Source organism: Colletes latitarsis, unplaced genomic scaffold, assembly GCF_051014445.1.
Source record: "Colletes latitarsis isolate SP2378_abdomen unplaced genomic scaffold, iyColLati1 scaffold0021, whole genome shotgun sequence".
NCBI classification, from domain to species: Eukaryota; Metazoa; Arthropoda; class Insecta; order Hymenoptera; family Colletidae; genus Colletes; species Colletes latitarsis.
In genome coordinates this window covers 3,910,566-3,928,066 of record NW_027488371.1, presented here as the reverse complement: position 1 = coordinate 3,928,066, position 17,501 = coordinate 3,910,566, and positions in this window count along the sequence as shown.

Genomic DNA, 17,501 nt, shown 5'->3' with positions numbered 1-17,501 from the left:
AAGTAGGCGAAAAATGCGAAAGTATGAGACAGATGATGGCAAATACCAGACCTAACCGAAACCTAACCGGTGTTACCCTCTAATATATAGATCGAATCCAGGATTACTTCACTGTTTCAGTGCGGTACCACATTACCACGTGATCAAACCCAGAAAACGCCCAGTATCTGGCCAACAAGTAGGCGAAAAATGCGGAAGTATGAGACAGATGATGGCAAATACCAGACCTAACCCTGACCTAACCGGTGTTATCCTCTAAAATATAGATTGAATCCAGGTTTAACTCATTGTTTAAGTGTGATACCACATTGCTATGTGTTCCAAACCAGCAAACGCCCAGGATCTGGCCAGCAAGTATGCGAAAATTGCGAAAGTATGGGCCAGATGATGGCAAATACCAGACCTAACCCAAACCTAACCGGTGTTACCCTCTAATATATGGATCGAATCCAGGATTACTACACTGTTTCAGTGCGGTACCACATTACCACGTGATCCAAACCAGGAAACGCCCAGTATCTGGCCAACAAGTAGGCGAAAAATGCGGAAGTATGAGACAGATGATGGCAAATACCAGACCTAACCCTGACCTAACCGGTGTTATCCTCTAAAATATAGATTGAATCCAGGTTTAACTCACTGTTTGAGTGAGGGGCCACATTACTACGTGATCCAACCCAGAAAACGCCCAGTATCTGGCCAACAAGTAGGCGAAGAATGCGAAAGTATGAGACAGATGATGGCAAATACCAGACCTAACCCTGACCTAACCGGTGTTACCCTCTAATATATAGATCGAATCCAGGATTACTACACTGTTTCAGTGCGGTACCAGATTACCACGTGATCCAACCCAGAAAACGCCCAGGATCTGGCCAACAAGTAGGCGAAAAATGCGAAAGTATGAGACAGATGATGGCAAATACCAGACCTAACCCAGACCAAACCGGTGCTATCCTCTAAAATATAGATTGAATCCAGGTTTAGTTCATTGTTTAAGTGTGATACCGCATTGCTATGTGTTCCAAACCAGAAAACGCCCAGTATCTGGCCAACAAGTAGGCGAAAAATGCGAAATATATGAGACAGATGATGGCAAATACCAGACCTAACCCAAACCTAACCGGTGTTAGCCTCTAAAATATAGATTGAATCCAGGATTAACTCACTGTTTCAGTGTGGTACCATATTACTACGTTATCCAAACCAGAAGACGCCCAGGATCTGGCCAATAAGTATGCGAAAAATGCGAAAGTATGAGTCGGATGATGGCAAATACCAGACCTAACCCAGACCTAACCGGCGTTATCCTCGAAAATATAGATTGAATCCAGGATTAACTCAATGTTTAAGTGTGATACCACATTGCTATGTCTTCCAAACCAGAAAACGCCCAGGATCTGGCCAGCAAGTATGCGAAAATTGCGAAAGTATGAGCCAGATGATGGCAAATACTAGACCCAACCCAAACCTAACCGGTGTTACCCTCTAATATATAGATCGAATCCAGGATTACTACACTGTTTCAGTGCGGTACCACATTACCACGTGATCCAACCCAGGAAACGCCCAGTATCTGGCCAACAAGTAGGCGAAAAATGCGAAAGTATGAGTCAGATGATGGCAAATACCAGACCTAACCCTGACCTAACCGGTGTTATCCTCTAAAATATAGATTGAATCCAGGTTTAACTCACTGTTTGAGTGTGGGGCCACATTACTACGTGATCCAACCCAGAAAACGCCCAGTATCTGGCCAACAAGTAGGCGGAAAATGCGAAAGTATGAGACAGATGATGGCAAATACCAGACCTAACCCTGACCTCACCGCTGTTATCCTCTAAAATATAGATTGAATCCAGGATTAACTCACTGTTTAAGTATGATACCACATTGCTATGTGATCCAAACCAGAAAACGCCCAGGATCTGGCCAACAAGTATGCGAAAATTGCGAAAGTATGAGCCAGATGATGGCAAATACCAGACCTAACCCAAACCTAACCGGTGGTACCCTCTAATATATAGATCGAGTCCAGGATTACTACACTGTTTCAGTGCGGTACCACATTACGACGTGATCCAACCCAGGAAACGCCCAGTATCTGGCCAACAAGTAGGCGAAAAATGCGAATGTATGAGACAGATGATGGCAAATACCAGAACTAACCCTGACCTAACCGGTGTTATCCTCTAAAATATAGATTGAATCCAGGATTAACTCACTGCTTAAGTGTGATACCACATTGCTATGTGTTCCAAACCAGAAAACGCCCAGGATCTGGCCAGCAAGTATGCGAAAATTGCGAAAGCATGAGCCAGATGATGGCAAATACCAGACCTAACCCAAACCTAACCGGTGTTACCCTCTAATATATAGATCGAATCCAGGATTACTTCACTGTTTCAGTGCGGTACCACATTACCACGTGATCCAACCCAGAGAACGCCCAGTATCTGGCCAACAAGTAGGCGAAAAATGCGAAAGTATGAGACAGATGATGGCAAATACCAGACCTAACCCAGACCTAACCGGTGTTATCCTCTAAAATATAGATTGAATCCAGGTTTAACTCACTGTTTAAGTGTGATACCACATTGCTATGTGATCCAAACCAGAAAACGCCCAGGATCTGGCCTGCAAGTATGCGAAAATTGCGAAAGTATGAGACAGATGATGGCAAATACCAGAACTAACCCTGACCTCACCGCTGTTATCCTCTAAAATATAGGTTGAATCCAGGTTTAACTCACTGTTTAAGTGTGATACCACATTGCTATGTGATCCAAACCAGAAAACGCCCAGGATGTGGCCAACAAGTATGCGAAAATTGCGAAAGTATGAGCCAGATGATGGCAAATACCAGACCTAACCCAAACCTAACCGGTGTTACCCTCTAATATATAGATCGAATCCAGGAGTACTTCACTGTTTGAGTGTGGTGCCACATTTCTACGTGATCCGACCCAGAAAACGCCCAGGATCTGGCCAACAAGTAGGTGAAAAAAGCGAAAGCATGAGGCAGATGATGGCAAATACCAGACCTAACCCAGACCAAACCGGTGCTATCCTCTAAAATATAGATTGAATCCAGGTTTAGTTCATTGTTTAAGTGTGATACCGCATTGCTATGTGTTCCAAACCAGAAAACGCCCAGTATCTGGCCAACAAGTAGGCGAAAAATGCGAAATATATGAGACAGATGATGGCAAATACCAGACCTAACCCAAACCTAACCGGTGTTAGCCTCTAAAATATAGATTGAATCCAGGATTAACTCACTGTTTCAGTGTGGTACCATATTACTACGTTATCCAAACCAGAAGACGCCCAGGATCTGGCCAATAAGTATGCGAAAAATGCGAAAGTATGAGTCGGATGATGGCAAATACCAGACCTAACCCAGACCTAACCGGCGTTATCCTCGAAAATATAGATTGAATCCAGGATTAACTCAATGTTTAAGTGTGATACCACATTGCTATGTCTTCCAAACCAGAAAACGCCCAGGATCTGGCCAGCAAGTATGCGAAAATTGCGAAAGTATGAGCCAGATGATGGCAAATACTAGACCCAACCCAAACCTAACCGGTGTTACCCTCTAATATATAGATCGAATCCAGGATTACTACACTGTTTCAGTGCGGTACCACATTACCACGTGATCCAACCCAGGAAACGCCCAGTATCTGGCCAACAAGTAGGCGAAAAATGCGAAAGTATGAGTCAGATGATGGCAAATACCAGACCTAACCCTGACCTAACCGGTGTTATCCTCTAAAATATAGATTGAATCCAGGTTTAACTCACTGTTTGAGTGTGGGGCCACATTACTACGTGATCCAACCCAGAAAACGCCCAGTATCTGGCCAACAAGTAGGCGGAAAATGCGAAAGTATGAGACAGATGATGGCAAATACCAGACCTAACCCTGACCTCACCGCTGTTATCCTCTAAAATATAGATTGAATCCAGGATTAACTCACTGTTTAAGTATGATACCACATTGCTATGTGATCCAAACCAGAAAACGCCCAGGATCTGGCCAACAAGTATGCGAAAATTGCGAAAGTATGAGCCAGATGATGGCAAATACCAGACCTAACCCAAACCTAACCGGTGGTACCCTCTAATATATAGATCGAGTCCAGGATTACTACACTGTTTCAGTGCGGTACCACATTACGACGTGATCCAACCCAGGAAACGCCCAGTATCTGGCCAACAAGTAGGCGAAAAATGCGAATGTATGAGACAGATGATGGCAAATACCAGAACTAACCCTGACCTAACCGGTGTTATCCTCTAAAATATAGATTGAATCCAGGATTAACTCACTGCTTAAGTGTGATACCACATTGCTATGTGTTCCAAACCAGAAAACGCCCAGGATCTGGCCAGCAAGTATGCGAAAATTGCGAAAGCATGAGCCAGATGATGGCAAATACCAGACCTAACCCAAACCTAACCGGTGTTACCCTCTAATATATAGATCGAATCCAGGATTACTTCACTGTTTCAGTGCGGTACCACATTACCACGTGATCCAACCCAGAGAACGCCCAGTATCTGGCCAACAAGTAGGCGAAAAATGCGAAAGTATGAGACAGATGATGGCAAATACCAGACCTAACCCAGACCTAACCGGTGTTATCCTCTAAAATATAGATTGAATCCAGGTTTAACTCACTGTTTAAGTGTGATACCACATTGCTATGTGATCCAAACCAGAAAACGCCCAGGATCTGGCCTGCAAGTATGCGAAAATTGCGAAAGTATGAGACAGATGATGGCAAATACCAGAACTAACCCTGACCTCACCGCTGTTATCCTCTAAAATATAGGTTGAATCCAGGTTTAACTCACTGTTTAAGTGTGATACCACATTGCTATGTGATCCAAACCAGAAAACGCCCAGGATGTGGCCAACAAGTATGCGAAAATTGCGAAAGTATGAGCCAGATGATGGCAAATACCAGACCTAACCCAAACCTAACCGGTGTTACCCTCTAATATATAGATCGAATCCAGGAGTACTTCACTGTTTGAGTGTGGTGCCACATTTCTACGTGATCCGACCCAGAAAACGCCCAGGATCTGGCCAACAAGTAGGTGAAAAAAGCGAAAGCATGAGGCAGATGATGGCAAATACCAAACCCAACCCTGACCTAACCGGTGTTATCGTCTAAAGTATAGATTGAATATAGGTTTAACTCACAGCTTCAGAGTGGTTCTACATTACTACGTGATCCAAACCAGAAAACGCCCAGTATCTGGCCAACAAGTAGGCGAAAAATGAGAAAGTATGAGACAGATGATAGCAACTACCAGACCTAACCCAGACCTAACCGGTGTTATCCTCTAAAATATAGATTGAATCCAGGTTTAACTCACTGTTTAAGTGTGATACCACATTGCTATGTGTTCCAAACCAGAAAACGCCCAGGATCTGGCCAACAAGTGTGCGAAAAATACGAACGTATGAGCCAGATGATGGCAAATACCAGTTCTAACCCAAACCTAACCGGTGTTATCCTCTAATATATAGATCGAATCCAGGATTAACTCACTGTTTCAGTGTGCTACCACATTACTACGTTATCCAAAGCAGAAAACGCCCAGTATCTGGCCAACAAGTAGGCGAAAAATGAGAAAGTATGAGACAGATGATAGCAACTACCAGACCTAACCCAGACCTAACCGGTGTTATCCTCTAAAATATAGATTGAATATAGGTTTAACTCACAGCTTCAGAGTGGTTCTACATTACTACGTGATCCAAACCAGAAAACGCCCAGGATCTGGCCAACAAGTATGCGAAATATGCGAAAGTATGAGCCGAATAATGACAAATACCAGACCTAACCCTGACCTAACCGGTGTTACCCTCTAATATATAGATCGAATCCAGGATTACTACACTGTTTCAGTGCGGTACCACATTACCACGTGATCCAACCCAGAAAACGCCCAGTATCTGGCCAACAAGTAGGCGAAAAATGCGAAAGTATGAGACAGATGATGGCAAATACCAGACCTAACCGGTGCTATCCTCTAAAATATAGATTGAATCCAGGTTTAGTTCATTGTTTAAGTGTGATACCACATTGCTATGTGTTCCAAACCAGAAAACGCCCAGGATCTGGCCAGCAAGTATGCGAAAATTGCGAAAGTATGAGCCAGATGATGGCAAATACCAGACCTAACCCAAACCTACCCGGTGTTACCCTCTAATATATAGATCGAATCCAGGATTACTACACTGTATCAGTGCGGTACCACATTGCCACGTGATCCAACCCAGGAAACGCCCAGTATCTGGCCAACAAGTAGGCGAAAAATGCGAAAGTATGAGACACATGATGGCAAATACCAGACCTAACCCTGACCTAACCGGTGTTATCCTCTAACATATAGATTGAATCCAGGATTAACTCACTGTTTAAGTGTGATTCCACATTGCTATGTGTTCCAAACCAGAAAACGCCCAGGATCTGGCCAGCAAGTATGCGAAAATTGCGAAAGTATGAGCCAGATGATGGCAAATACCAGACCTAACCCAAACCGGTGTTACCCTCTAATATATAGATCGAATCCAGGATTACTACACTGTTTCAGTGCGGTACCACATTACCACGTGATCCAACCCAGGAAACGCCCAGTATCTGGCCAACAAGTAGGCGAAAAATGCGAAAGTATGAGACAGATGATGGCAAATACCAGACCTAACCCTGACCTAACCGGTGTTGTCCTCTAAAATATAGATTGAATCGAGGTTTAACTCACTGTTATAGTGTGGGGCCACATTACTACGTGATCGAATCTTGAAAACGCCCAGTATCTGGCCAACAAGTAGGCGAAAAATGCGAAAGTATGAGACAGATGATGGCAAATACCAGACCTAACCCTGACCTCACAGCTGTTATCCTCTAAAATATAGGTTGAATCCAGGTTTAACTCAATGTTTAAGTGTGATACCACATTGCTATGTGATCCAAACCAGAAAACGCCCAGGATGTGGCCAACAAGTATGCGAAAATTGCGAAAGTATGAGCCAGATGATGGCAAATACCAGACCTAACCCAAACCTAACCGGTGTTACCCTCTAATATATAGATCGAATCCAGGATTACTTCACTGTTTCCGTGCGGTACCACATTACCACGTGATCCAACTCAGAGAACACCCAGTATCTGGCCAACAAGTAGGCGAAAAATGCGAAAGTATGAGACAGATGATGGCAACTACCAGACCTAACCCAGACCTAACCGGTGTTATCCTCTAAAATATAGATTGAATCCAGGCTTAACTCACTGTTTAAGTGTGATACCACATTGCTATGTGTTCCAAACCAGAAAACGCCCAGGATCTGGCCAGCAAGTATGCGAAAATTGCGAAAGTATGAGCCAGATGATGGCAAATACCAGACCTAACCCAAACCTAACCGGTGTTAACCTCTAATATATAGATCGAAACCAGGATTACTACACTGTTTCAGTGCGGTACCACATTACCACGTGATCCAACCCAGGAAACGCCCAGTATCTGGCCAACAAGTAGGCGAAAAATGCGAAAGTATGAGACAGATGATGGCAAATACCAGACCTAACCCTGACCTAACCGGTGTTATCCTCTAAAATATAGATTGAATCGAGGTTTAACTCACTGTTTGAGTGTGGGGCCACATTACTACGTGATCCAATCCAGAAAACGCCCAGTATCTGGCCAACAAGTAGGCGAAAAATGCGAAAGTATGAGACAGATGATGGCAAATACCAGACCTAACCCTGACCTCACAGCTGTTTTCCTCTAAAATATAGGTTGAATCCAGGTTTAACTCAATGTTTAAGTGTGATACCACATTGCTATGTGATCCAAACCAGAAAACGCCCAGGATGTGGCCAACAAGTATGCGAAAATTGCGAAAGTATGAGCCAGATGATGGCAAATACCAGACCTAACCCAAACCTAACCGGTGTTACCCTCTAATATATAGATCGAATCCAGGATTACTTCACTGTTTCAGTGCGGTACCACATTACCACGTGATCCAACCCAGAGAACACCCAGTATCTGGCCAACAAGTAGGCGAAAAATGCGAAAGTATGAGCCAGATGATGGCAAATACCAGACCTAACCCAAACCTAACCGGTGTTACCCTCTAATATATAGATCGAATCCAGGATTACTTCACTGTTTCCGTGCGGTACCACATTACCACGTGATCCAACTCAGAGAACACCCAGTATCTGGCCAACAAGTAGGCGAAAAATGCGAAAGTATGAGACAGATGATGGCAACTACCAGACCTAACCCAGACCTAACCGGTGTTATCCACTAAAATATAGATTGGATCCAGGATTAACTCACTGTTTAAGTGTGATACCACATTGCTATGTGTTCCAAACCAGAAAACGCCCAGGATCTGGCCAGCAAGTATGCGAAAATTGCGAAAGTATGAGCCAGATGATGGCAAGTACCAGACCTAACCCAAACCTAACCGGTGTTAACCTCTAATATATAGATCGAAACCAGGATTACTACACTGTTTCAGTGCGGTACCACATTACCACGTGATCCAACCCAGGAAACGCCCAGTATCTGGCCAACAAGTAGGCGAAAAATGCGAAAGTATGAGACAGATGATGGCAAATACCAGACCTAACCCTGACCTAACCGGTGTTATCCTCTAAAATATAGATTGAATCGAGGTTTAACTCACTGTTTGAGTGTGGGGCCACATTACTACGTGATCCAATCCAGAAAACGCCCAGTATCTGGCCAACAAGTAGGCGAAAAATGCGAAAGTATGAGACAGATGATGGCAAATACCAGACCTAACCCTGACCTCACAGCTGTTTTCCTCTAAAATATAGGTTGAATCCAGGTTTAACTCAATGTTTAAGTGTGATACCACATTGCTATGTGATCCAAACCAGAAAACGCCCAGGATGTGGCCAACAAGTATGCGAAAATTGCGAAAGTATGAGCCAGATGATGGCAAATACCAGACCTAACCCAAACCTAACCGGTGTTACCCTCTAATATATAGATCGAATCCAGGATTACTTCACTGTTTCAGTGCGGTACCACATTACCACGTGATCCAACCCAGAGAACACCCAGTATCTGGCCAACAAGTAGGCGAAAAATGCGAAAGTATGAGACAGATGATGGCAACTACCAGACCTAACCCAGACCTAACCGGTGTTATCCTCTAAAATATAGATTGAATCCAGGTTTAACTCAATGTTTAAGTGTGATACCACATTGCTATGTGTTCCAAACCAGAAAACGACCAGGATCTGGCCAACAAGTGTGCGAAAAATACGAACGTATGAGCCAGATGATGGCAAATACCAGTTCTAACCGAAACCTAACCGGTGTTACCCTCTAATATATAGATTGAATCCAGGTTTAACTCACTGTTTGAGTGTGGTGCCACATTACTACGTGATCCGACCCAGAAAACGCCCAGGATCTTGCCAACGAGTAGGTGAAAAAAGCGAAAGCATGAGGCAGATGATGGCAAACACCAAACCCAACCCTGACCTAATCGGTGTTATCCTCTAAAATATAGATTGAATATAGGTTTAACTCACAGCTTCAGAGTGGTTCTACATTACTACGTGATCCAAACCAGAAAACGCCCAGGATCTGGCCAACAAGTATGCGAAAATTGCGAAAGTATGAGCCAGATGATGGCAAATACCAGACCTAACCCAAACCTAACCGGTGTTACCCTCTAATATATAGATCGAATCCAGGATTACTTCACTGTTTCAGTGCGGTACCACATTACCACGTGATCCAACCCAGGAAACGCCCAGTATCTGGCCAACAAGTAGGCGAAAAATGCGAATGTATGAGACAGATGATGGCAAATAACAGACCTAACCCTGACCTAACCGGTGTTATCCACTAAAATATAGATTGAATCCAGGATTAACTCACTGCTTAAGTGTGATACCACATTGCTATGTGTTCCAAACCAGAAAACGCCCAGGATCTGGCCAGCAAGTATGCGAAAATTGCGAAAGTATGAGCCAGATGATGGCAAATACCAGACCTAACCCAAACCTAACCGGTGTTACCCTCTAATATATAGATCGAATCCAGGATTACTTCACTGTTTCAGTGCGGTACCACATTACCACGTGATCCAACCCAGAGAACACCCAGTATCTGGCCAACAAGTAGGCGAAAAATGCGAAAGTATGAGACAGATGATGGCAACTACCAGACCTAACCCAGACCTAACCGGTGTTATCCTCTAAAATATAGATTGAATCCAGGTTTAACTCAATGTTTAAGTGTGATACCACATTGCTATGTGTTCCAAACCAGAAAACGACCAGGATCTGGCCAACAAGTGTGCGAAAAATACGAACGTATGAGCCAGATGATGGCAAATACCAGTTCTAACCGAAACCTAACCGGTGTTACCCTCTAATATATAGATTGAATCCAGGTTTAACTCACTGTTTGAGTGTGGTGCCACATTACTACGTGATCCGACCCAGAAAACGCCCAGGATCTTGCCAACGAGTAGGTGAAAAAAGCGAAAGCATGAGGCAGATGATGGCAAATACCAAACCCAACCCTGACCTAACCGGTGTTATCCTCTAAAATATAGATTGAATATAGGTTTAACTCACAGCTTCAGAGTGGTTCTACATTACTACGTGATCCAAACCAGAAAACGCCCAGGATCTGGCCAACAAGTATGCGAAAATTGCGAAAGTATGAGCCAGATGATGGCAAATACCAGACCTAACCCAAACCTAGCCGGTGTTACCCTCTAATATATAGATCGAATCCAGGATTACTTCACTGTTTCCGTGCGGTACCACATTACCACGTGATCCAACTCAGAGAACACCCAGTATCTGGCCAACAAGTAGGCGAAAAATGCGAAAGTATGAGACAGATGATGGCAACTACCAGACCTAACCCAGACCTAACCGGTGTTATCCACTAAAATATAGATTGAATCCAGGATTAACTCACTGTTTAAGTGTGATACCACATTGATATGTGTTCCAAACCAGAAAACGCCCAGGATCTGGCCAGCAAGTATGCGAAAATTGCGAAAGTATGAGCCAGATGATGGCAAATACCAGACCTAACCCAAACCTAACCGGTGTTAACCTCTAATATATAGATCGAAACCAGGATTACTACACTGTTTCAGTGCGGTACCACATTACCACGTGATCCAACCCAGGAAACGCCCAGTATCTGGCCAACAAGTAGGCGAAAAATGCGAAAGTATGAGACAGATGATGGCAAATACCAGACCTAACCCTGACCTAACCGGTGTTATCCTCTAAAATATAGATTGAATCGAGGTTTAACTCACTGTTTGAGTGTGGGGCCACATTACTACGTGATCCAATCCAGAAAACGCCCAGTATCTGGCCAACAAGTAGGCGAAAAATGCGAAAGTATGAGACAGATGATGGCAAATACCAGACCTAACCCTGACCTCACAGCTGTTTTCCTCTAAAATATAGGTTGAATCCAGGTTTAACTCAATGTTTAAGTGTGATACCACATTGCTATGTGATCCAAACCAGAAAACGCCCAGGATGTGGCCAACAAGTATGCGAAAATTGCGAAAGTATGAGCCAGATGATGGCAAATACCAGACCTAACCCAAACCTAACCGGTGTTACCCTCTAATATATAGATCGAATCCAGGATTACTTCACTGTTTCAGTGCGGTACCACATTACCACGTGATCCAACCCAGAGAACACCCAGTATCTGGCCAACAAGTAGGCGAAAAATGCGAAAGTATGAGACAGATGATGGCAACTACCAGACCTAACCCAGACCTAACCGGTGTTATCCTCTAAAATATAGATTGAATCCAGGTTTAACTCAATGTTTAAGTGTGATACCACATTGCTATGTGTTCCAAACCAGAAAACGACCAGGATCTGGCCAACAAGTGTGCGAAAAATACGAACGTATGAGCCAGATGATGGCAAATACCAGTTCTAACCGAAACCTAACCGGTGTTACCCTCTAATATATAGATTGAATCCAGGTTTAACTCACTGTTTGAGTGTGGTGCCACATTACTACGTGATCCGACCCAGAAAACGCCCAGGATCTTGCCAACGAGTAGGTGAAAAAAGCGAAAGCATGAGGCAGATGATGGCAAATACCAAACCCAACCCTGACCTAATCGGTGTTATCCTCTAAAATATAGATTGAATATAGGTTTAACTCACAGCTTCAGAGTGGTTCTACATTACTACGTGATCCAAACCAGAAAACGCCCAGGATCTGGCCAACAAGTATGCGAAAATTGCGAAAGTATGAGCCAGATGATGGCAAATACCAGACCTAACCCAAACCTAACCGGTGTTACCCTCTAATATATAGATCGAATCCAGGATTACTTCACTGTTTCAGTGCGGTACCACATTACCACGTGATCCAACCCAGGAAACGCCCAGTATCTGGCCAACAAGTAGGCGAAAAATGCGAATGTATGAGACAGATGATGGCAAATAACAGACCTAACCCTGACCTAACCGGTGTTATCCACTAAAATATAGATTGAATCCAGGATTAACTCACTGCTTAAGTGTGATACCACATTGCTATGTGTTCCAAACCAGAAAACGCCCAGGATCTGGCCAGCAAGTATGCGAAAATTGCGAAAGTATGAGCCAGATGATGGCAAATACCAGACCTAACCCAAACCTAACCGGTGTTACCCTCTAATATATAGATCGAATCCAGGATTACTTCACTGTTTCAGTGCGGTACCACATTACCACGTGATCCAACCCAGTAAACGCCCAGTATCTGGCCAACAAGTAGGCGAAAAATGCGAAAGTATGAGACAGATGATGGCAGATACCAGACCTAACCCTGACCTAACCGGTGTTATTCTCTAAAATATAGATTAAATCCAGGTTTAACTCACTGTTTGAGTGTGGGGCCACATTACTACGTGATCCAACCCAGAAAACGCCCAGTATCTGGCCAACAAGTAGGCGGAAAATGCGAAAGTATGAGACAGATGATGGCAAATACCAGACCTAACCCTGACCTCACCGCTGTTATCCTCTAAAATATAGATTGAATCCAGTATTAACTCTCTGTTTAAGTGTGATACCACATTGCTATGTGATCCAAACCAGAAAACGCCCAGGATCTGGCCAACAAGTATGCGAAAATTGCGAAAGTATGAGCCAGATGATGGCAAATACCAGACCTAACCCAAACCTAACCTGTGTTACCCTCTAATATATAGATCGAATCCAGGATTACTTCACTGTTTCAGTGCGGTACCACATTACCACGTGATCCAACCCAGAGAACGCCCAGTATCTGGCCAACAAGTAGGCGAAAAATGCGAAAGTATGAGACAGATGATGGCAAATACCAGACCTAACCCAGACCTAACCGGTGTTATCCTCTAAAATATAGATTGAATCGAGGTTTAACTCACTGTTTAAGTGTGATACCACATTGCTATGTGATCCAAACCAGAAAACGCCCAGGATCTGGCCAGCAAGTGTGCGAAAATTGCGAAAGTATGAGCCAGATTATGGCAAATACCAGACCTAACCCAAACCTAACCGGTGTTACCCTCTAATATATAGATCGAATCCAGGATTACTACACTGTTTCAATGCGGTACCACATTACAACGTGATCCAACCCAGAAAACGCCCAGTATCTGGCCAACAAGTAGGCGAAAAATGCGAAAGTATGAGACAGATGATGGCAAATACCAGACCTAACCCTGACCTCACCTCTGTTATCCTCTAAAATATAGATTGAATCCAGGATTAACTCACTGTTTAAGTGTGATACCACATTGCTATGTGTTCCAAACCAGAAAACGCCCAGGTTCTGGCCAAGAAGTGTGCGAAAAATACGAAAGTATGAGCCAGATGATGGCAAATACCAGTTCTAACCCAAACCTAACCGGTGTTACCCACTAATATATAGATTGAATCCAGGTTTAACTCACTGTTTAAGTGTGATACCACATTGCTATGTGTTCCAAACCAGAAAACGCCCAGGATCTGGCCAACAAGTGTGCGAAAAATACGAACGTATGAGCCAGATGATGGCAAATACCATTTCTAACCCAAACCTAACCGGTGTTACCCTCTAATATATAGATCGAATCCAGGATCAACTCACTGTTTCAGTGTGCTACCACATTACTACGTTATCCAAAGCAGAAAACGCCCTGGATCTGGCCAAGAAGTATGCGAAAAATTGCGAAAGTATGAGCCGAATGATGACAAATACCAGACCTAACCCTGACCTAACCGGTGTTACCCTCTAATATATAGATCGAATCCAGGATTACTACACTGTTTCAGTGCGGTACCACATTACCACGTGATCCAACCCAGAAAACGCCCAGTATCTGGCCAACAAGTAGGCGAAAAATGCGAAAGTATGAGACAGATGATGCCAAATACCAGACCTAACCCAGACCAAACCGGTGCTATCCTCTAAAATATAGATTGAATCCAGGTTTAGTTCATTGTTTAAGTGTGATGTCACATTGCTATGTGTTCCAAACACGAAAACGCCCAGGATCTGGCCAGCAAGTATGCGAAAATTGCGAAAGTATGAGCCAGATGATGGCAAATACCAGACCTAACCCAAACCTAACCGGTGTTACCCTCTAATATATAGATCGAATCCAGGATTACTACACTGTTTCAGTGCGGTACCACATTACCACGTGATCCAACCCAGGAAACGCCCAGTATCTGGCCAACAAGTAGGCGAAAAATGCGAAAGTATGAGACACATGATGGCAAATACCAGACATAACCCTGACCTAACCGGTGTTATCCTCTAAAATATAGATTGAATCCAGGATTAACTCACTGTTTAAGTGTGATACCACATTGCTATGTGTTCCAAACCAGAAAACGCCCAGGATCTGGCCAGCAAGTATGCGAAAATTGCGAAAGTATGAGCCAGATGATGGCAAATACCAGACCTAACCCAAACCTAACCGGTGTTACCCTCTAATATATAGATCGAATCCAGGATTACTACACTGTTTCAGTGCGGTACCACATTACCACGTGATCCAACTCAGTAAACGCCCAGTATCTGGCCAACAAGTAGGCGAAAAATGCGAAAGTTTGAGACAGATGATGGCAAATACCAGACCTAACCCTGACCTAACCGGTGTTATCCTCTAAAATATAGATTGAATCCAGGTTTAACTCACTGTTTGAGTGTGGGGCCACATTACTACGTGATCCGACCCAGCAAACGCCCAGTATCTGGCCAACAAGTAGGCGGAAAATGCGAAAGTATGAGACAGATGATGGCAAATACCAGACCTAACCCTGACCTAACCGGTGTTATCCTCTAAAATATAGATTGAATCCAGGTTTAACTCACAGCTTCCGAGTGGTTCTACATTACTACGTGATCCAAACCAGAAAGCGCCCAGGATCGGGCCAACAAGTATGCGAAATATGCGAAAGTATGAGGCGGATGATGACAAATACCAGACCTAACCCTGACCTAGCCGGTGTTACCCTCTAATATATATATCGAATCCAGGATTAACTCACTGTTTCAGTGTGGTACCACATTACTACGTGATCCAAACCAGAAAACGCGGCTGGATCTGGCCAACAAGTATGCGAAAAGTGCGAAAGTATGAGGTAGACGATGGCAAATACCAGACCTAACCCAAACCTAACCGGTCTTACCCTCTAATATATATATCGAATCCAGGATTAACTCACTGCTTGAGTGTGGGCGTCATTACTACGTGATCCAACCCAGACAACGCCCAGTATCTGGCCAACAAGTAGGCGAAAAATGCGAAAGTATGAGGCAGATGATGGCAAATACCAGACCTAACCCAAACCTAACCGGTGTTACCCTCTAATATATAGATCGAATCCAGGATTACTTCACTGTTTGAGTGTGGTGCCACATTACTACGTGATCCGACCCAGAAAACGCCCAGGATCTGGCCAACAAGTAGGTGAAAAAAGCGAAAGCATGAGGCAGATGATGGCAAATACCAAACCCAACCCTGACCTAACCGGTGTTATCCTCTAAAATATAGATTGAATATAGGTTTAACTCACAGCTTCAGAGTGGTTCTACATTACTACGTGATCCAAACCAGAAAACGCCCAGTATCTGGCCAACAAGTAGGCGAAAAATGCGAAAGTATGAGACAGATGATAGCAACTACCAGACCTAACCCAGACCTAACCGGTGTTATCCTCTAAAATATAGATTGAATCCAGGTTTAACTCACTGTTTGAGTGTGGTGCCAAATTACTACGTGATCCGACCCAGAAATCGCCCAGGATCTTGCCAACAAGTAGGTGAAAAAAGCGAAAGCATGAGGCAGATGATGGCAAATACCAAACCCAACCCTGACCTAACCGGTGTTATCCTCTAAAATATAGATTGAATATATGTTTAACTCACAGCTTCAGAGTGGTTCTTCATTACTACGTGATCCAAACCAGAAAACGCCCAGGATCTGGCCAACAAGTATGCGAAATATGCGAAAGTATGAGCCGAATGATGACAAATACCAGAACTAACCCTGACCTAACCGGTGTTACCCTCTAATATATAGATCGAATCCAGGATTACTACACTGTTTCAGTGCGGTACCACATTACCACGTGATCCAACCCAGAAAACGCCCAGTATCTGGCCAACAAGTAGGCGAAAAATGCGAAAGTATGAGACAGATGATGGCAAATACCAGACCTAACCCAGACCTAACCGGTGCTATCCTCTAAAATATAGATTGAATCCAGGTTTAGTTCATTGTTTAAGTGTGATACCACATTGCTATGTGTTCCAAACCAGAAAACGCCCAGTATCTGGCCAACAAGTAGGCGAAAAATGCGAAACATATGAGACAGATGATGGCAAATACCAGACCTAACCCTGACCTCACCGCTGTTAGCCTCTAAAATATAGATTGAATCCAGGATTAACTCACTGTTTCAGTGTGGTACCACATTACTACGTTATCCAAACCAGAAGACGCCCAGGATCTGGCCAACAAGTAGGCGGAAAATGCGAAAGTATGAGACATGATGGCAAATACCAGACCCAACCCAAACCTAACCGGTGTTATCCTCGAAAATATAGATTGAATCCAGGATTAACTCACTGTTTAAGTGTGATACCACATTGCTATGTCTTCCAAACCAGAAAACGCCCAGGATCTGGCCAGCAAGTATGCGAAAATTGCGAAAGTATGAGCCAGATGATGGCAAATACCAGACCCAACCCAAACCTAACCGGTGTTACCCTCTAATATATAGATCGAAACCAGGATTACTACACTGTTTCAGTGCGGTACCACATTACCACGTGATCCAACCCAGGAAACGCCCAGTATCTGGCCAACAAGTAGGCGAAAAATGCGAATGTATGAGACAGATGATGGCAAATACCAGAACTAACCCTGACCTAACCGGTGTTATCCTCTAAAATATAGA